This window comes from Euprymna scolopes, chromosome 11 (genome assembly GCF_053919585.1).
Source record: "Euprymna scolopes isolate OS-2025 chromosome 11, ASM5391958v1, whole genome shotgun sequence".
Lineage (NCBI taxonomy): Eukaryota > Metazoa > Mollusca > Cephalopoda > Sepiida > Sepiolidae > Euprymna > Euprymna scolopes.
In genome coordinates this window covers 109,072,917-109,094,519 of record NC_136492.1, presented here as the reverse complement: position 1 = coordinate 109,094,519, position 21,603 = coordinate 109,072,917, and the positions used below count along the sequence as shown (strand labels likewise).

The 21,603-nt window shown below is 35.5% G+C and overlaps 1 protein-coding gene and 1 pseudogene across 10 annotated transcripts in view; one reads left to right on the top strand and one right to left on the bottom strand.

Annotated features, from left to right (window-relative positions):
• The window catches only part of LOC145288065 (uncharacterized), a 612,213-nt gene that overhangs the window by 383,567 nt on the left and 207,043 nt on the right, over nucleotides 1–21,603 (bottom strand). The window lies entirely within an intron of this gene.
• Nucleotides 16,248–16,366, top strand: LOC145288299 (5S ribosomal RNA; annotated as a pseudogene).

Here is a 21,603-nt window from a genome sequence, read left to right as displayed (position 1 = left end):
ACCAGCTCCCGAGAGGTGGGAAATGGGAGCCGGCTAAAGGTCAGGTATGTGGGTCCGCCTCCACATCTGGTCCCTGCCCGCAGCATCCGTTGGAACAGACACTACACCCTGATCTTGTCGCCCGGGCCCCGGAGGGCCCCGGGCCTGTGATTAGAGTCGAGTTTCGCTTTTTGTTTATACCGAAAACCGAATGTAACGCGTGCCGATGCGAGAAATGTGGAATAATTAACGTTTGAAAGTCAATAAAATTAAATAGACAGGCGAGCTCCATGGTTAACTGCGAGATATTACAATTTATAGATGATATAAAAAGTTTTAAGAAGTTGTGAAGCGAGCGCTTCTCTGAAAGAAGCCTTTTGTGGACATCGAGGAAAAGCATACATACATACATACATACATACATACATACATACATTTTCGCTTTTATATTTATAGATAACTGGATTTATTTATACAATGAAATATGCAATATGTAGCATTATGGACCATAGTTTGGATAAGATGTAGACGATTGCTGCAGCTTTGAAATGAGCAATGATACACACTTGCAATTAAAATGGCAATAAATGTTGGAAAATGGGTATCACAGCTCTTAAGTGTGGCCAAGCTGAAATTTGAAACCTGACCGCTTATACAGCAGACAGATATTTTATCAGTATGAATGCTCATTTACCCAAAAAGTAACAGAAATTATGTTTTTGTATTTGTTTACATTCTCGACTACCAAGAGAGCTTGATGAACAAACAATTTCTTTGTTACTATTTTCTAATCTTATTGTCTTGTTATAAATATAACTTACAGCTCATAGTATAAAGTACATGAGAAAAGCATAAAGAATTAAACAATTTTTGTTCAATGAATTTATTAAATTTAAGAATTAAGTCTGGAGGGCCTATATATATATATATATATATATATATATATATATATATATATATATATATACATATATATATATATATATATATATATATACAGCTACTACTATTAATAATAATAATAATAATAATAATAATAATAGATAAAAATATTGAAAGAATAAAACAAACAAAAAAGAAATAGCGAAGGTGTTACCATGATGATATTGATTTTTGTCATTAATTGTATTGATGTAGGGCAGGTAAGTGAAAAAACCTGAACTCATTTTGGGTAATTTGATGGTGTGTGTGTGTGTGTGTGTGTGTGTGTGTGTGTGTGTGTGTGTGTGTGTAAGCATGTTTGGCAAAGGTTTGTGTTTGGCTGTCATCCTCGAGACGAGTAGAGTAGGATGTTAGAAATTATAGTGAAACCTTGTAAACAACGACACCCATTTTGTTGAATGAGATCAAACAGGCTGAGGAAAGTGAGAATCATTCGACATATACACGCAACAATACACATACGTATAACAGCACATTATTCACGCAACACACCCATTTACATATAATAAAAAATAAATAGATGTCCCCTTTCAATCTTGAGATAAAATGGACACTTCCTGTGTAGAAGAAGAAAGTATTCACAAAAACGGCAACGCATTTGTTTGATCTATTATCTGCCGGAATTGGGGAAAGAAAAAGAAATAAAGAATTTATGTTTGTGGATGGATTTTTTTCTTTTTATATGTGACATTAATTTGCATATGAGGGGAATAGCTGCTTTAAGAAGGGCGAATTGGGGAGGACAGATAGTTGAGTGCGTGACAGCTGAGAGAAAACATCAAAGTTGAGAGTTGTTATGAATTACGGTTTAGGTGAAGAGAGGTCCTGTCAGTTTTCCTTTCGAGATTACAGAGATGTGTTGGTGCACATTGCGGCATTAGTGATGAGGAGTTCTGTCTGATTTATTTTTGGAATTAAACTCCTGTAAAGGTATCTCCACAGGGAGTCTCAAGGATTGCATAATCTCAACTACACCTTTCTTGAATCTATATTGCTTAGGTTCAGTGCTATAGAAAAGTTTAGAACAACTGGAAACAATGCTGGGGCAAGAAGAGAAGAATTGGTGTTATTTTAGTGTCTTGTTTCTCATAGAATACTTGCATAACTAAGGTTTAATCCATAGCTGGAGTAAGGAATCAAATTTTTTCTAATGCTATCAATGATAGCTATGCAACATAGACTTATACAAAATACACAGAGAGGTGACGGTGGCAAAGTGATTAACGACGCAGATTGGCAAACTGGGTGTGCCAAGTTCGAATTCACAGAAACTCTTTCACTTAGAAATATTGGTAACCTTCACATGTTTCCTTCCATGAGTCTCCAACTAGAAAGATATCGGGGAAACGAAAGCCAAGACTAGAATCATCTGATTCATAAAAAGTGAATGATGTCCAACAACAAAATACACATGCAAATATACACAACACACAGAATTATCTCCCTTATGTACTTTTCTTACACCCCCTTGCCCCTTGCATACTATAGGTGCAGCATACACGTCTCTTATTTATCACTTGTCTACTCTTCTTTAATATACTTATTTTCTACTACCTTCCGTCATAGTCGATCACAGATCCATTATGGCCATTTAATACTATTGGGGAAATATATGAATTGCTAACTTCTCTCCAGCTATGTTTAAAAAAAGGGAATTAGTGTTCAATGAATTCTCCGATCTATTCCCTGCTTTCTTTGTTCCAGCTCGTTTGACTCGTTGGTCTAGTAGTCTCCACCAATTCGCTGTTTTAATACCTCATTGTAATACAGCTTCCTATTCCAGTAGCTTCTTTCCAAGCACTGCAAGGTTGTTGCTCTCTTCCTGCTCACTGTTTTCCTACCTATAGCCTCGATCTTTTCAAGACTAGGGTCAATAGGCATCTCCTGTCTTTGCAATAATCAGCTTTCGTTTTTGTTAGCTTTTTTTTTTTATATCAAGGGGCTTTATGCCTTGTCTCGAGCGACTTCCATAAAATAAAAAATATTGTACTTATATAACCCGGAACAGAAAATACTTAACTAATCTCATACAGACATCAACATATTCAATTTTCCTCACGCATATACAAACACGCACTCCCCTAAAGTACACATAATAGAGAGAAAGGTTGACGAGAGAGAAAGAGATCAATGATAAAAAGACTGACTGAATAAGAAAGGTATTCATAATCATATTAAAAAAAAAAAAAAAAAAAAGGCTTCATTTTTAATTCTTGACTGCACCTTTGAATTTTGAGTGACAGGTTAGATCATCAAGGTCAAGCCATTTCCTGGATGTATTTTTTTTTTTTTTTTGCTTAGATTTCAAATTAAAAATAGTTGGATTATAAGTGCAGTGAGTTTGCAACAGAAAACTGACGTTAAAAAAAAAAAAGAAAAAACATCGTTTTGAGGAGACGCCACTCCACATGGAAAAAGACAAAAACGAGAAAGAAGCAAAGAAAAAGAAAGAAATAATGAAAGCGAAATATACAGAAAACAAAGAAAAGATAACGAGAAATGAAAAGAAAAAGGCAAAAAAAAGAAAAATAAAGTATATAAAAACAAAGTTATATATATATATATATATATATATATATACTAGCATGGGTGCCGGCGTTGCCCGGATATTTGGAGGTGTATGCTGAGCAAAAAAAAAAAAAAAAGCGGTCAATTTTTTTTTTAACTTTGGCTCCTATTATGACCCCTTAATATTTATTGTTTTGGGCTCAAATCAAGTTATTAAGTTAGATCCACGTCCAAGATTTCAAGTATTTAGACCCAAAATTGTCGGAGGAGTTTGAGTTCTCAAAGGTCCAATTGTTGAACTTTGACCCGTTAATCGCCAAATTTCTGGCTAAAAACCGATCACATCGATTTTCTCCAAATCTCAGTACCCTGTATATCAAATTTCGAGTCTGTAGACTAAAAATTGACAGAGTTATTGCGTAGGGAAATGTACACACACAGACGCACGCACACACACACACACACACACACACACACACACACACACAGGCAGACACTTTCACTTTTATAGATATACTAGCATAGGTTCCCGACGTTGCCCGGGTATTTGGAGGTGTATGTTGAGCAAAATAAAAAAAAAAAAGAAGCGGTCAATTTTTTTTTTTTTTTTTAACTTTGACCCCTTAATATTTATTGTTTTGGGCTATAATCAAGTTATTAAGTTAGATCCATATCCGAGGAACCTATATCTAAAATTTCAAGTGTTTAGATCCAAAATTGTTGGAGTTTGGTAGAGTTCTCAAAGGTCAAATCGTTGAACTTTGACCCCTTAAAAGCCAAATTTCTGGCCATAAACCGATCACATAGATTTTCCCAAATCTCAGTACCCTGTATATCAAATTTCGAGTCTGTAGACTGAAAATTAACAGAGTTATTCCAAAGGAAAATATACACAGACACACACAGACACTTTCACTTTTATATATATACATATATATATATATTAGTGTTGGGACGATGAATCGGAAAAATGAAAAATGTTTGCTTATGTTCTGATGCCAAAAAATGCTTCCTTTAATTATCTTTTTTATTTGATTTTGTTTAAAACAATATCTTTCACTGCAATAAATATTTTATTGATTTTAAGCTACAAGTAAAACTAAAACCTATACATCACCCCCCCCCCCACTCCCACAACATACAAATACAAATGTGCTTTTACGTTTTGGAAAATATATATACATTAAACGAGTTTTTACGGTGATCGGGGAAAAATAACTTTATAGCTAAATATTTAGAGATTTATAATAAAAAAAAAATCGGAATTGGAATCGGTAATTGTATCGGATTCAGGAAAATGTTGGAATCGTCCCATCACTAATATATATGTGAAACAAACATTACTTGAAAGGTGATGGGTGAGGTCGAATATTTTTATGTCATGAGGTTCGGTGGGAAAACGGTTAAAAATAATAATAATAATAAAACGACAAAGGGTAGGAAGGAAACCAATATTTATTTGTACGTTGGAGCGTAAAATAAAACTCAGGAAATAAAAACAGTCACGATAAATACACTGTGTGTGCGCGTGCGTGTGTGTGCACGCGCGACATACGGTTGTATACACCAACGCACGGCCTTATCCTGAAGTGGCTATTCACAGCCACAAGCACTGTCGACCTATCTATTGTCAGACCCTATTGATCAAAACACAGCTTCGGGTAATCTAGTTCCAACAGACAATATTCCTTAGAATGTAACAGATTCTGTTAGATAATGGTCGATGTTTATCGCGGAAGCATCATGGGGGAACGGATTCTAGAAACCGTTACACTTTGGCAATTCCCACTCTATAGAATCTTTACTTCATGAAAGCCGGAAGAGTTTTCTTTTCAATGTAAATATCAATGTAGTATGTAGAAATTGTATGCCTGCCAAGAACGTCTACAAGACTCTGGTTGGGTTTGTTAGTACTACGGCATATCTAGCCTTTATATGGTTTGAGGACGAAACAATTCATTTCAAGATCATTTCTTATTTCAAGCAATACTCCTTTAATAACAGAAGATAGTACCATGCTCCAACTAATATGAAATCCACTTCTCAAAATATGGATTCAGCTGAAACAAAACAGCCAATCTCTTATAGTCTGTCTGTCCGTTTCACTTTTCTCGAGAACTATAGGACCAATCTAGCTGAAATTTTGTATGGACCATTGTTATAAGGTGCAGCGAACTAAGTATTCTGGTATCCGCCCGATGCATAGGGATTAATTGTGAAAGGAGTGCAAATTTAAACATTAAACCATCAACTTGGCATAAAGTACTCATAAGTCAACGGGCTATAACTTTTACGTTTTTAACAGTTTAAAAAGTCCTGTTAATAATATTTCTTGATTCAAACTCGTACAACCAAACAACACACCACCCAGACTTAACATTGTCGGGCATTTTATCTCAACGAGATTAATACCAACAAAATGAGGAAAAGAAAAAAAATACAAAAACAAAAAAAGAAAGTGACACTTTGAAGTAAGGGGCTACTATCGGGAACATAAGTTGCAGGGATACTATGTAGGAAGATGAGCAACAAGATGTCTGTTCACATTACACTTGAACTTCTGCATGTCAGTACACTTGGGAAAACAGGAAACCGGAAGGGAGTTCCAAAGTTTAACAGTTCTGGGAAAGAAACTATTGCAAAAGAAGGCTTTCTTCCATCTAGGGATCTCTACTGTGTAGGGGTGGGATTTAGCTGCTTGCCGTTTTTTTTTCAGGTAATTATGTCAAGGGGGTACAAGTGTTTGTATTTCGTTGTGGCATTCATCATTAAAATACTTGTAGAACAGGCAGAGGGATGCAGCATTTCGTCAATGGGATAGAGGTTGAAGCTTAGATGACAGTTCAAGACCTATTAGGTTGGCGACTATCTTTTGAACCTTGTCCAGGAGTGAGAGACTAGTAGCAGATTCACCAGCCCAAATTTGGCAATTTGCATGGTAGACAGAGCCTACCTTCCTCGCAGTCGCCCTGACAATGCTTTCAATGTATCTGTTCCAACTCATATTCTATGTGAACGTTAGGCCGAGGAGTTTAAAAGAAGTACTTTCAGGCAATGTATCTTTAGCCATTGCTATCGGTGGTTGAGAAGGTTTCTTGTAATTCTTGCTTCGAAGAAGACATTTTTAGATGTCGAAAGTCTTAGCTTATAAAATAATAATAAATGATCATATTCGTTTAAAATTGCATTATTTTTGATTTTCAATTTCTATTTTAAATAATAAATATGTATCATCTTAACATGGTACTTCAGTTTATCTCCTGTTTCACTTAACAGATAATAAACTAATCTCCTGAGGTAATACCTTGCAAGATGACGTCCTAGGACTGCATTATACCTCATTCCAACAAAGGATCTGGCAGAATACAAGTTTCCAGCTTGCAAGAACTAAGCCAGTTATTCCTTCGACTGACAAGAAAAAAAAAAAAACAACGAATAAAAGAAAGGGAGTTTTAAGTGAAAAAAAAAACAAACAAAAAATGTTCAAATGTTTTCTTCTCTTTCTTTCTCTCCGAGTTGAGTAGTAATACTAATCAGTTCTCGTTGTCTCTCTTCATCAAAAAGAGAAATGGATTAATTTACTATTGAGAGAGAGAGAGAGAGAGAGAGAGAGAGAGAGAGAGAGAGAGTTATAGGCAGAATTTAAATATTGGGTGTTTTCAAACGAGCACACAGATTAAATGATACAAACAGACAAATTAAAATGCATTTTTTTTCAAACATAACATAACTCAATTCTCAACCTGTAAATATTTATCATGTATTTTTTGGGGGGTTAAAATATATAGCAAAAACTTTTAGGCAACAAACGTTGATAAACACATCTGAATAATAATAATAATAATAATAATAATAATAATAATAATAATAATAATAATAAATATCTTTAAAGCATGTCTGCTTTACAATGCAGTGCAGCTGCACAGCAGCCCCGCTGTTTCAACAGCATCAGCAGCCACATCTCCCCAAATTGTAGAGCCATGGTAATCTCGGGAAGACAAGTAAAGACGGTAGTTTCCCGTTGATTTCCGTCTTCATTCGGTGGTGTATCTCCCCTCCTTTCTCTCGTGAGTTAAACGCGCCCGCATATACCAACCTTGAAATTTCTACGACGGCGCGGTACATACAGCACTACCCTTCCCAAATAGTCACCCGTCTGGTACTAGCCAGGCTCATCGTTGCTTAACCGGTGACCTGGCGAGAACCGGCGTGTCCACGTGATTGTCTACTTTAAACAAACAAAACCATTTTAATTCTAACCCATCGGTGTTTTTCTTTTTTTTTTTTATAACTGTTTCAGGATTAAGAACGCGAATAATTCTTTCATAATTGCATTTAGCTTAAATGTTTTTGACTAACATATCAATTTTCAAAGAAAAGAAAAAAAGAGCACAAGCACTGTTAAGTTTTTTTTGTTTGTTTGTTTTTTTTTTTTTTTAAATTAATGATGAAAAAAAGATTGCTAATTCTTTATAATCACCCAATGATATCAATCTAACAAGAAATACTTCGGTGGTAATCTATAATTACGATTCTGTGACCACTTCTCGTGTGTGTGTATATATTTCTCGTCTCTACAAGACTTATAAATTATTTTTTTTATAACTAGTGAGATACATGTTCTAGCATTGCCCGCGGAAACTGATGAACTCAAGAGACTCATATTCTCATTCCTGAATCCCATATAAGTAATTTGAAATTAACTCAACAAATGGCTAATACTAAATTTCTGCCATTTTTACGCTCTATCATTTTATGCTGTTTTTCATAACTGCTACACTTTTATTTTGTGATATTAACCGCTTTAGTGTGTGTGTGTGTGTGTGTGTGTGTGTGTGTGTGTGTGTGTGTGTGTGTGTGTGTGTGTGTGGTTATTAACAGTCAAACATAATATCGAAACCAACTGACTAGAGTAAGGCCTTTAAGGAGGTGACACATACCAAAATCTTGATTTGTCGGTGTAAGTTTTTATGCGCATGATTTATTGTTGGAAACCATCCGTCTTGGGAAACAATAGTGTAGCAGTGAAGTTACAAAGCCTAGGCAGGGTGATATAGCTGTTACCCATGAAACAGTCTCCCCCCCCCACTCTCCATGAAGCCAGAGGATCCAAGGGAAAGACAGAGTCGATACAGCTTGGCTGTAGCTGTGATGCAGGAATTGCCAGTGGTGACAATATAAAGTCAGGCCTACTTGCAAGAAAGACCACCGAATATAAAAAAGAAAAAGAAAAAAAAAAAAAAAAATAACATTGTTTTCTAAAAACTTGAACTATACATATTCATTTTCTTGTGAATTACCGTTAACAGCAAATGATTCATTTAACCAACCAAATTTTATTACAAAACAAGTTTGTTTTTATTTCTGAAGAACTCCTTTCAAGGGGAGACAATGCAAGAAAACCTAATCTAAAAATGTCCGTTACGCATAACTTTCAGTTAAAAACCAAACAAATACACTAAAGTAATACACTTATACAAAATAGAACATTAATTATCTAAACATTTATTGAATTAAAATAACCTTAAGGAAATTCTGAAATGAATGAAAGTTGTCATTATATGAAAATACTAGCGGAGGTACCCAGCGTTGCCCGGTTGTTTGGAGGTGTGTGCGAAAGGGGGGGGGAGTAAAGTAAAGAATAAGCGAAGAAATAAACCTGTTTAAAATATAAACAAAAACGATGTTAAACTTCTGTAAAAAAGAAATCAGAAAACACAACGCAAAGCGAAAAGCGGGGGGGGGGGCATAAATAACCCTTCGATTCCATGAAATCCAGTGGTGCGTTTTACCCAGTCCATTCCAGTTTTTTTTTTTAATCAACTACAAAATGAAATAAAGCGAAATTCCCTTCGAGTTTTTTTAGTCAATAATAAAGCGAAATAAAAAATGGCATAAATAAACCTTCGATTCGCTTAAATCTAATGGTGCGTTTCATCCATTGGAAAACATAGAACGAAATGGAACGTTAAAATGGCATTCCATTTTTTAAGCCACTACGAACCCAAACTGGTGTTTTTTCATACTGTCCCTTGTGAACGGATCCGCAATGGTGTTAGTGGTAGCGGGGATAGGAGGAATTTATTAGAGAGAAAAGATTTTACAACTTCCATTGATTTTAACCGATTTTGGCTGTGGACTCCCACCAGAAAAATATAGGAATCCACGATTATCAAGGAAGTGGAGAGGTAATATGCCTATAACACACCTCAGATAATGTGCTGCAGTTTGTGCATATTACATTTGCATGAAATGTCTTGATTTTCAATCCTATTAAGGTCAAAATCAGAGGGGAAAAAGGAGTTCATTTTATATATATATATATAGGGATGACTTAAAATTATAAATAGCTTTGAAGAGTCATATTATTGGAATGTGTGTGGCTTTTTGACAAATTAATTTTTCTTATTTTTATTTTAGTTCAGTAAATGTTCAGATAATTAATGTTTCATTTTGTGTTATTAGAATTTTTTTTAATCATCACTAGGACCTGCTCCATCCTGTGCTCCAATCGTATCACCAATGGTTCAAAAATTCTGAATAACCTTAACAGTTTCGCTATCCAAATATACTTTGGCCATATCTGAGTTTTTATCCATATCCATTGTCTTACACTTGCTTCATATAAACTAGTTCTTCTCTCTCAAACTACTGGTAATTCCACAGCACTGCTTCTGTATCCAATGCTTATAAATACTACAATGGAAAGTCCTGTTTAATTTCAGAAGAGTTTCCAATAGGTAGCTCTTTTGTACAAGTTCTGGAGATGAAGAATTTACAGTGAGTAGCTGTTCTATACAGGGCCTAGACTTTATAATTTTGTATCAAAGAGCAAAAGATCCTTCTTGTGTTAACACAAATAAATTGTGCCGGAATGTTAAAAGATTCAATATTTAAATTGAGCAATTTTGGTTTCTGATTGGTTGCTAGCAGAACGTGGCTCAATTTGATTCATCAGTTCCTATCGCCAGTGTTTATAAGTAGAACCTTCCAACGTTCAGTGATCATACCCTTGTATCAAAAATATTGCAACAGACTGAATTGTCCTCGTCTTCCTTTACACAAACTGAGCAGGGGAACTTTTGTCATTTTGGGAGCTTGCTAATACTACAACCACTGACCATCATTTTAATCTTCTCTCAGTCTTTTTCTTTCCTTTTTTTTAATAACCACAGTCTTCCATTGTTTCACAGGAAAGCATTAAATCATCAACATATAGTGTCTCTTCTGGATAACTAATACCGAACTCCATGAACAATCCTTCTAATGAACAAATGAAAAGCAACAGACTCAGTACAAAAATACTAATGTGCTCCCACTTTAACTTTAACCCTTTATGACCTGAATGCAGATGATTAAAAATATATATGGTTAATTTTAATTAGTTTAAATGGTAAAGATATTATGATCTTAAGACCTTTTTCACTATAACGATCTTTCATTATGAAGTTCAATAGTTAAACTACTACTGAAAACTTATCTTGATTATTGTCCATAGCGCTTGAAAAAAAAAAGTGCGTTTATGACAACAAACGAAATCCTCCAATCTCCGAGACAGATGGTGGCATACTGAATGTAAGCAATGGACAGTTACAATCAGGAGGTATCTGGCATCTACCCAGATACTGAACTAATACGTGCAAGGCGTGTTTGAATCAATTCCCATTTTATTTATGCATTATAGTCATTTATTTATAACTGAACGAATTAGTTCAACCAAGCCATTAAGGGTTAAAGCTGTCACTATATGTGCTGTTAATTCTAAAATAGTGGGGCATTTCAGTACATTGCTTGAACAACCTTCACCAACTATTCATTTTTACCTAGTTTATGCAAAGCCAATCGACAACATCTCTTGACACTATCAAAAGATTTTTCTAGATCCACAAAAGCAAAATACAGGTTGTTTTGTTAATTAGGATAAATATAGTATAACGCAAAGATATTGTTGATATGTATGAAAAAAAAAAATTAAAAAATAACAGAACACATTTTTCTTAAAACCCGATTTTTTATTATTATCAATTGAACATCCTATTTATTCTCGTAAGCGTAGTTACTTTTCGATAAAAAAATATACATAGATAAAAATATAAAAATATATAAATATACATCGATAAAAATATATATCGATACTCTACTAGCTACAACCACTATATACGATTTCCACCACTCTCTATCTGTGCCTAAATCTAAACACAGATTTCATGAACAAAGCTTCTTTCCCAGAACTGCTTGCCTATGGAACACTGTTCCGATGGCCTGCTCTCCGGTTGAATACAACATGGTAGCCTTCGTGTTCTTGTTGAGCCGTCCTCATAAATAATCAAATTTTACCCAATTTACACCATTAGTGATCACGACACTCCCACTTTTATTTATTAACCGTTATCCTAGAGTGGCCTTCAGGCCTTGATAAGTGGTGACTCCCAAGTAATATGTATAACATTGATTATTAATACACACTGATTCTTTTTGGCATTAATACATATTTCAAAAAATTAATCTCAATTCCAGAAGTCTTCCCACATTGCACAAGTGGGGTGCCTACCCATAAATATCAAACCAACGACAAAGGTCAATATTCTACAAAATGCCCCCAAAAAGCTAAAACTACTAAGTAACTAAACAAAAATAAAATAAATAAAAGTTAAAATAAAAGATCAAAACAAAAATGGTCAAAATTTGGAAGAAAATATATATATAGCTAAAAAAAATATATATAGCTAAAAAAAAGTAAATATAGCTAAAAAAAATATATATAGCTAAAAAAAAAAAAATATATATATATATATATATAGCCAAAACAAATATATATATATACATATATATATATATATATATATATATATATATATATATATATATATATATATATATATAGCTAAAATTACACAAAAATGCCCAAGCAAGAAAACTTCTTAAACAATAAAATTACCAAAGCTAAAAGAACAAAAAAACAAGCAAAAAATGAAAAAAATATAAATTTAAAAAAATATTAGATCGCATAAAGTCAGAGATTCTGAAGGGTTATTTTGTAAAATTATTAATATTTGTTCAATGGAGAAGGTAGTACATGGGAATGAATGATTTTCTTTTATAAGTTATTAATCCACAATTGTTTATATAACATGAAAACTGATTCTTGCATTCTAAGAAAGTTTAATAGAAGAGTATGGGCAAAGAGGAAGAGGAGGAAGAATATGCCTTCGTTAATTGAAGAATACTTTCATAAAAAATCAGCAACAACAAAAAAACACAGCAAAAGCTTTTGTCATTTCTTATTCAACCCACACAAGAATGAAGTGGTGTTTTTTTTTTCTCAAACAAGAAGCCTCAAACCTAAAAGCCAACAATTATAAAAAGAAAATGCCATTATTTGATTTTTTTTTTTGTTTGTTTCTAATTCATCTGTAGAAAAGAGGTTGGTTCATTTTGCAGTGAAGCAGGTTTTTATGGGAGTAAGTGTTCAATCCACACTGAGCTGACACATCATAATACTTAGCACTAGTATGCAAAAAGAAATAAAATTAAGTTTCTCATTTTTGTTTTGTTTTTTTACTTTTATACTTTCATTGGCTGAGCGTCCCATATTTTCCTCTCCAGCCATTTAATTTACAATGTTTATGTGGGATGTGACACAACGTCGATTCGTGAGAGGAGGGATGCTTCTTTTGTGAAATCACTGATGGATTTGATGACTTAAAATTTTAAACCTGCAATGAAACTAAGTTCCTCAGTATTCATAACAACTCTAAGCTATATATAAAACAATGTTTGCGTATATATGTTTGTAACTTTGTATGCCCAGGATTCACTTCTAAACTAATTAATTGATCACTATGAATTTTGGAACAAAGCTGATAAACGTAGGGAGTCCAAATGTAGGCTATATTAAGCTTTATGCAAACGGTGAAAAAAAAGGAAGTGGAATTCCATCATGAAAATTAAAATACTTTCTATTTTTTTGTAAGCATTAGACATCAATAAATATTCTTGAAATTTCAGTTTCTTTGAAGTATTTTAAAGGGTTTTAAGGAACAAAATGAGCACAAACTCCCAACTGGAAATTAAAATATATTAACTTTGTATTTAATGTGAATCTCTAGTCATTATGCACCAATTAAGTAAGGTTCCCTGAATTTCATTTTCTTCTTAAGACCTCTTAATCTTAAACCTTAAATTTTAGACATTACTAGAATAAAAATCATGTACACTAGAACCCCGGGATAGCTGGCCCTGGGATACGTTTTTCCAGGTTATGATGTGGATGTTTTTCCGGCCCCTGATTACGGTATTTGCCTCGCCTTACGGTGTTATTTATAATGTTATTTGATTATATACATGTGTATTATATACTGTATTGTATTTTGCTACTAATTTTTAATATATACTTTATAAAATTTTGTTTAGACCCCTCCATACGGCGATTTCACCTATTGATCCCAACTCCAGAACAAATTAATGCCGTATTCCGGGGTTCTACTGCAATGCATTTGTACCAAAATTAGAATACAGATTCTAAACACAAAGTTTAATATTATATTTCGATTTTAATCTTTGTAAGGGGACATAAAAGTGGGGCAAAATTGTTTTGTTTAAGGAATTAATTTTATCCTTCCTGGGACGGATATTCTTGATCAATATAACAATGCAATTATCCAAACCGTGGTTATTACTCTGGATAGTTTTATTAAGATATATCGGACGGATATTCTTGTAATTTTATAAAATTTGAAAAAGTTTTTGGCCAGACTAATGCACATGTGCAGTAACTATTATTCTTAAGACTACTATTCTCATCTTGAGTGTTTTTCTTATGTTTCGGCTGATGTAATCTTTGAGCTTTTTTTTTTTTTAGGCGTCTCTTGTCGAACTCTGGAATCTTTCTGTCGAACTCGAGAATCTGCTCTCCGTGCAGATTTCTGAGTTCAACTAAAAGATTTCCCAAGTTTAAAAAGATACACCTTTTTTAAGGTCAGCAGATACAACGGCTGAAACATAATAACTCTTAAGATGAGAACAGTAAACAGTAGTTGAAATAATACGAATTACTAATCCTCATCTATTCTTTTTTTTTAACATCCTGTTATAACCAAAGTTACTCGCGTATTTTTTAAATTTATTTATTTTTGTAGCCAGATCTTTAGTCAGTAAACAAAAAAATAAAAGTAATAAAATTTCTAGGGTGTAGCTGGGGCCTATAAAATAGATCTTTGTCGTCCTCCGTAAACGTACCTGATAGATTCTTTTTTTGGTTGGTCGTGTTAACACTCGGCTGTTTTTGTTGTTGTTTTGTTTTGTGTGTGTGTGTGTGTGTGTGTGTGTGTGTTTGTAATGGAAACGCATGAAGTTACATGATGTAAGGGGCTAAAAAATAAATAAAAATACTTCAAGGATAAAAATTTACCAACAATAAGTGTTAGATAGCAAACATCAATTCTACCCTCTTTGTCAGAAACATTGCTCACAGAATGTGAGAATTAAAGGACAAAATAATGGAAACAAGAGTTAAGACGCGGCTGCCGAAAGTAAACCCAAGATCCAATTTCTACTCTCCTTGCTTAGTAAAGACAGACGTTCTATGAACTTATTCCATCCATTCTTGGTCCTGGATATGACCTTAAACTATATCCGATGGTGAGGCCCCAGCTTGCGGAGTATGGAGCCACCCTTTAATTACCATTGCTCCCAGGTTCACTCTGACCCAGAGTCGTAGAACGTGTTAGGGTCCCAACTATGGGTTAAATAGAAACCGACTTGAAAAAACATTCTATTAAACTCTTCAAAATCACAGGATTCGGCATTAAATGACCTAAAAGGGTTGATATGCCGTAAAACAAAAACAACCATCCACCCATTCTTAACTATTGCAATAGCACCCTAGATAGATTTTGGTCTACCTCTGGTCTGGCGTTCAGAGGTAAATAACAGACTATTTGTAATCAACCATGAAGAAAATAAAACAAGTATTTATTTTTATGAATTTACGATAGTTGTATTGTTTATTGTATACATCGGATTCATTTTAAACACATATGTATGTAAACAACCCCCCCACACACACACACACGCACACACTTGTTTTTTTTTTTTTTGATTACTGTCTGATAAATTTATGTAACTCATATTTGATTGTAATGCAATCTTCATTTATGAAGCCCTGTATTATACGACTATCAGAGAAACAAGGGAACAATATTATGTTTTGAGGAAGGCTTGCACGATAAGAAGGTAATCCAACACAATACACTTAGAAGCTAAAGAGTTAATCCGATCCAGTACAGTTACAGGATAATAGACAGTGTTAATCCTTAAGCCCCAAGGTCACTAAAAGAGTTAAATGTTATTAACACCCTCCGCCAATAACCCATTGCTGTGCCTCGATTTCAGCTGAGGAAAGTAGGTAGCAAGATTTACCAAAGCGTATAGGTCGATCCATGTCAACCAATCATATCGTTAATCCTTCGATAATAGTCGCTGATTGCAAAGAGGGGGGGAGGACAGAAAAAGAAATGGCGGTAGAAGAAAATAAAATAGGTTAAGACATTTTTTGTCTGACAGTTTTGTTATAATTTGTTGTTTTTTTTAATTATTAGTTCCTATTTTAAAATGCATTCATATTTTAATACGTCACTTCCACCTGTGAATTGAAAATTGCTATGAATTAATAAAAAGTTTGTTGCAAAAAACATATTGCAAGGAAATGACAAATTAGTTAGGCAAAATAAAATATCGATTTGTCAGATTCAATACTATCACTGTTTAACTTTGAGAAATTGACCTTATTTTAAATGTAAATTTAATTTTAAGTGGCTATATACGGCATAATCACGTTTGACACTCTGGTTTCTGTCAGATCACTGACGTTAAGCAACAATGAGCCTGGTCAGTACTAAAATGGGTGACTATTTGGGAATTCCAGGTGCTGTATGTGCTCTCTGCTTATCTCAGCATTGTTTCCAGTCGCCCTAAACTTCTCCTTGCCACTGGACTCAAGCAGTGCCGATTCAAGAGAAGTGTGGTTGGGGATTGCACAACCCTTGTCACACAATTACATGCACAGCTGCCCCTACTACAGCGGGTATCATTTGCCTTTTGAGACTAAACGGAGGCATTGACTAAGCGGCTGTAATAGTTTGCTATCACTTTGTAAAGTTCGCTATGTAAAATTCTTGAAGCAAAAATTTAATTGAATTAAAAAACAGTAACATTAGGACAACGGAATGGACACCTCGTGAACATAAGAGGCCAAAGGGAAGACTAAGAACGAAATAGAGGGACGACCTGATACAACACATGGGTCCCACATGGCAGCGGATAGCTCGGGACAGAGTTAGATAGCTAACGTTCAGGAAAGGGGTTCCTCATTGAGTGATAAAACCCTTATTAATTGAACAAATAGTAATAAGATGTATATTTTCAAAACTAATTTGCAAATTAGTTAATCTTGTGACTGGCATTAAGCAGTATATAAAATAAAAATTAACTTGAAATAGGTTTTGACTTTATCATTAGTGTAAAAAATGGATTCAACTTTCGCATTTATGCATGGATATATTTCATCCACAGGCAGACTGTTTCGCTGCATTAGAGCTCTTCGATGTGACTAAATATTTTTTTTTTTATAGAAGGCTAGGTCTATCAGTTGATTTGTCATGCTTAAGTTTGGAAGGAGAGAAAGAGAACAACAACGTTTTTAAGAATAACCTGTCCTCATTGGTCAAAAATATGCAAGGTTAGCCACATCCACACTTACAAAGGCCTACAACCAGAACTAGAACACGATTACCATCCTTACCGATGAGGGACATGTCTGGAATCAGCTATTCTCTGTCCACTTAAATTGCAAACTTAGACAGAATCAAAAAATTCAATTCTCAAACCTTTTTGTCAGAAGTAAAAAAGAAAAGAAAAAAATTTTTTTTTTAAAATCTATCTATATAAAACTTAGATGACCTTGTAACGGGTGTTGTAACCCCATATCCGGTTTACGACTTCCGGTTGCACATGCGTACATAAAAATAAACCCATAACAGCTTAAACAAATAAACAAAAAATCGCTACTTTTGCAGAATTTGACCTGCGCACTGAAAAAATTTATTCCTCATTTTTTTTAATACACCTTTCTTAAAAACATTCATACATTTTCTTCTACACTACCAACCTAAATAAATAACCCCAAAAATATTTTTTTAAATTGCATTACAAATAATCAACGTGACAATAAAATGTATTGTTTTATTGTGTACGTTTTCAGCATCCCAATTGTTTTTTTTTTCACGTTGAAATCATCCAAATAAACAATTGTTAATACTTTCTGCATTTTTTTTTACATCGTTCATTTCCATATGTTTAAGTTATTTTAACGCAATTTTCTTACAAATAAATCTACTTTAACCCGTTGACAACCATAAGAGCATTTTACAACGGCGATTTAGCCACCGCCTTCCTTTTTTGTTTAATTTCTCTATTTTTTAATACACCTTTCTTAAAAAACATTCATTCATTAAAAAGCATTTAGCCACTAAGCCAAGAAGTCTATTTTGTACTCTGTCAAGGCAGGATAGGCTGCTTTTAGCAGCTCCTGTCCAGATGTGGCAGCAGTACTCCATCCTGGGACGTACTTGGCTTTTATACAGATAGAGAATTGCATCAGTAGTGAGGTATCTTCTGGAGCGGTAGAAGGATCCCACCATTTTCCCAGCATACTTGGCAACAGACCTGATGTATGTGTCCCATTTTAGATCAGGAGAAAAGGTCAAACCCAGAAGCTTGTCAAAACATGAGGCCTCCCCAAGATGAGAGCCATCCATTTCAATTGATGCCAGATGGAGATCAGAGCATTGATGATGTAAAGATAGAAGCTTGGTTTTCGATGCATTAAAAGTAACCAGCCACCTCTCCCCCCACTGTACCACATGCTCAAGACCAGAGGAGAGAGAATCAGAGAGAACTTTGTCATTTACAGCCTTTGATGTGTTGCCATAGATGGTCGTGTCATTAGCATAGATGTAAACGAATGATTTAAGTATATGTTTTGGGAGATCATTGATGTAGATCAGGAAGAGAGTTGGGCCCAGGATGGACCCCTGAGGGACTCCAGCATTAATACTGTGGGCCTCTGATTTCTGCGCATCAACTACTACTCTACTATGAACCTATCGGAGAGAAATAATTTAATAATTGAAAAAAAACATTTCCAGTGGTACCGTAGCTGGAAATCTTGTGAAGTAGGCACTTATCAAAGGCCTTTGAGAAGGTATGGCATATGTCAAGAGCAATTGCCCTAGAAAGGTAGCCTCCGTCCAGAGATTCGCTAATTCTATGAGATATAACTGTAAGCGCATCTGCTGTAGATCTAGCAGAACGGAAACCATATTGCGTGTCACTAAGAAGCTTATTTTTGCTGAGATGGTTGATTACTTCTCTATTTAACACAGATTCCAGCAACTTACTCATGACGCATAGGAGACTTCTTGGCCTGTACTGTGAGGGAGATGAGTGATCACCTGAATTCTTAAATATGGGGCATACTGATGAGATTTTCCAGGGTGACGGGAAGCAATTCTCCTTAAGACAACGTTTAAACAGTTTTGTAAGGATGGGCGCAAGTTCTGGTTGAAGTCTTTTGAGTACTATAATTGGAATACCGTCAGGGCCGGTTGCTTTACTGGAATCAAGGTTTTTGATTAGCTTGGAAACATCATGCACAGATATTTGTATATCACATAGCATGTTTTCTGATAGAGGAGGAAATATTGGAGGTTAGCAGCCTTGGTCGCAAAGGTTAGAATTAGCTGCAAAGTTCTTGGCAAAGAGTTTGGCTTTGTCTGATGCTGATGAGATTACCTCAGGTCCATTTATGAGAGTTGGGATAGAGCACACGCTTCTGCTCAGGATTCTGTTTGCTGTTTGCCAAAACTGGTGGGAACCAAGCCACTGCTCAGCTACTTTGGACTTGACAGACTGAACATAAAAGTCTCTTGTGTTCTTTATTACTTTTTTACAGTGTTTGCTGGTAGTTCTGAAAGTGGCTTTAGTCTCAGTACATCTATTACATTGGGAGCAATGGAAAAAGTGATTTTTATGCGTAATGGCAGCAGCACATTCCGAAGAGAACCACGACTGGCTGTTAGGTTTTTGCTGGAATTTTTTCGAGGGTATGAAACGGTCTTTACCTACAATTAACCATTCTGTCACGTCTGATACTATAGAGGACACATCCTTTTTAAACATGGAACGCAGAGGTAGATCTGATATAAATGTGCGGAAGCTATCCCAGTCAGCCATAGAGTATTGATATACTGTACGATGAAGAGGTACATCTGGGGACTTATTACAATTCATTTTTATCTTAACTGATAAAACTGAGTGGTCGGAAGATCCAAGTGGAGACAGAACAGGGCAAGTTGTGAGAAAAAGGTCTAGGAGACTTGCATACTGGCCATCAGTATCGGGAACACGGGTGGGTTTGTGAACAATCTGAGTGAGATCATAAGCAATGGAGAAACCATGACAGAACCTCCCATCATCGGTCTTGTTTGAGTGAGTTAACCATTCCACATTGTGAACATTGAAGTCTCCACAGACATGAATATTAGCTGAAGGATAAGCAGATAGGGTGTGGTCAATTTTCTCAGATATGCTTTTAAAGATGGTAACTCCGCTGTTGTGGGGGCGATAGAGAGCAAATATAAATGCAGTAGTTTGAGCTTGTGCAACCCGGAAGCACATATAGGGTAAGTTAGGATCTTCTCTGGAGATATCCCTACCACATAGAAAGCCATCTTTTATATAGGCACATATTCCCTGCCCATGGCGATCTTGGAGCGTCAGATTTGGAAGTTAAATTAGAGTATCCTTTAATTATGAACTCATCTAGGGAAATGGTCTGTCCAATGCTAGTTTCACTTAGAAATAATATGTCTGGTTTAGTCTCCTGTAATTGGGTTTCAACCTTTGGAAAGTTAGAACATAGACCCCTGATGTTAGAGAAGGAGACCTGGTAGTGGGGGTCTATGTTAGAAGTTCCAGATCCGGGTTTAATCGTGTTTTTTTATTGAGACTTTTCATGATGGTGTTTTGGGATTTGTGGACTAGGTCGGCAGACATGCCTGAAGCAGGGCAGAGAGGGAAAGAAAGGCCTTCGACAAGGTATGGCATAAGGGTCTACTTCACAAGATTTCCAGCTACGGTATAACTGGAAATGTTTTCTCAATCATTAAATCATTTCTCTCCGATAGGCTCATAAGAGTAGTGGTAGATGGACAAAAATCGGAGGCCTGCAATATAAATGCTGGAGTCCCTCAGGGGTCAATCCTAGGCCCAACTCTCTTCCTGATTTACATCAATGACCTCCCTAAACACATACTTAAATCATTCGTTGACATCTATGCTGATAACACGACCATCTACGGCAACACATCAAAGGCTGTAAATGACAAAGTTCTCTCTGATTCTCTCTCCTCTGATCTCGAGCGCGTGGTTCAGTGGGGGAAGATGTGGTTGGTTACCTTTAATGCATCCAAAACCAAACTCCTATCCTTACATCATCAACGCTCTGATCCCCATCTGGCATCAATTGTGATGGATGGCTCTCGTCTGGGAGAGGCCTCGTGTTTTGACAAGCTTCTGGGTTTGACCTTTACTCCTGATCTGAAATGGAACACGTACATCAAGTCTGTTGCCAAGGTCGCTGGAAAGATGGTGGGATCCTTCTACCGCTCCAGAAGATATCTCACTACTGATGCAATTCTCTATCTATATAAAAGCCAAGTACGTCCAAGGATGGAATACTGTTGCCATATCTGGGCAGGAGCTGCTAAAATCAGCCTATCCTGCCTTGACAGAGTACAAAATAGACTTCGTGGCTTAGTGGGGGATGCCCTTTTCTCTACCCTGCAACCTCTCTCCCACAGAAGAGACGTTGCGAGCCTATCCTTGTTTTATCGTTATTTCCATGGCAGGTGCTCGTCTGAACTCCAATCTCTGGTCCCCCCCTCGCCAATCTTTCACGAAAAACACCCGTCTAGCCGAATCCACTGAAAAATTTCCCCACTCTTTATCTGTGCCTAAATCAAAACGTGGATTCCATGAACAAAACTTCTTTCTTAGAACTGCACGCCTGTGGACCTCTGTTCCATCTGCCTGCTTCCCACCGGACTACAACTT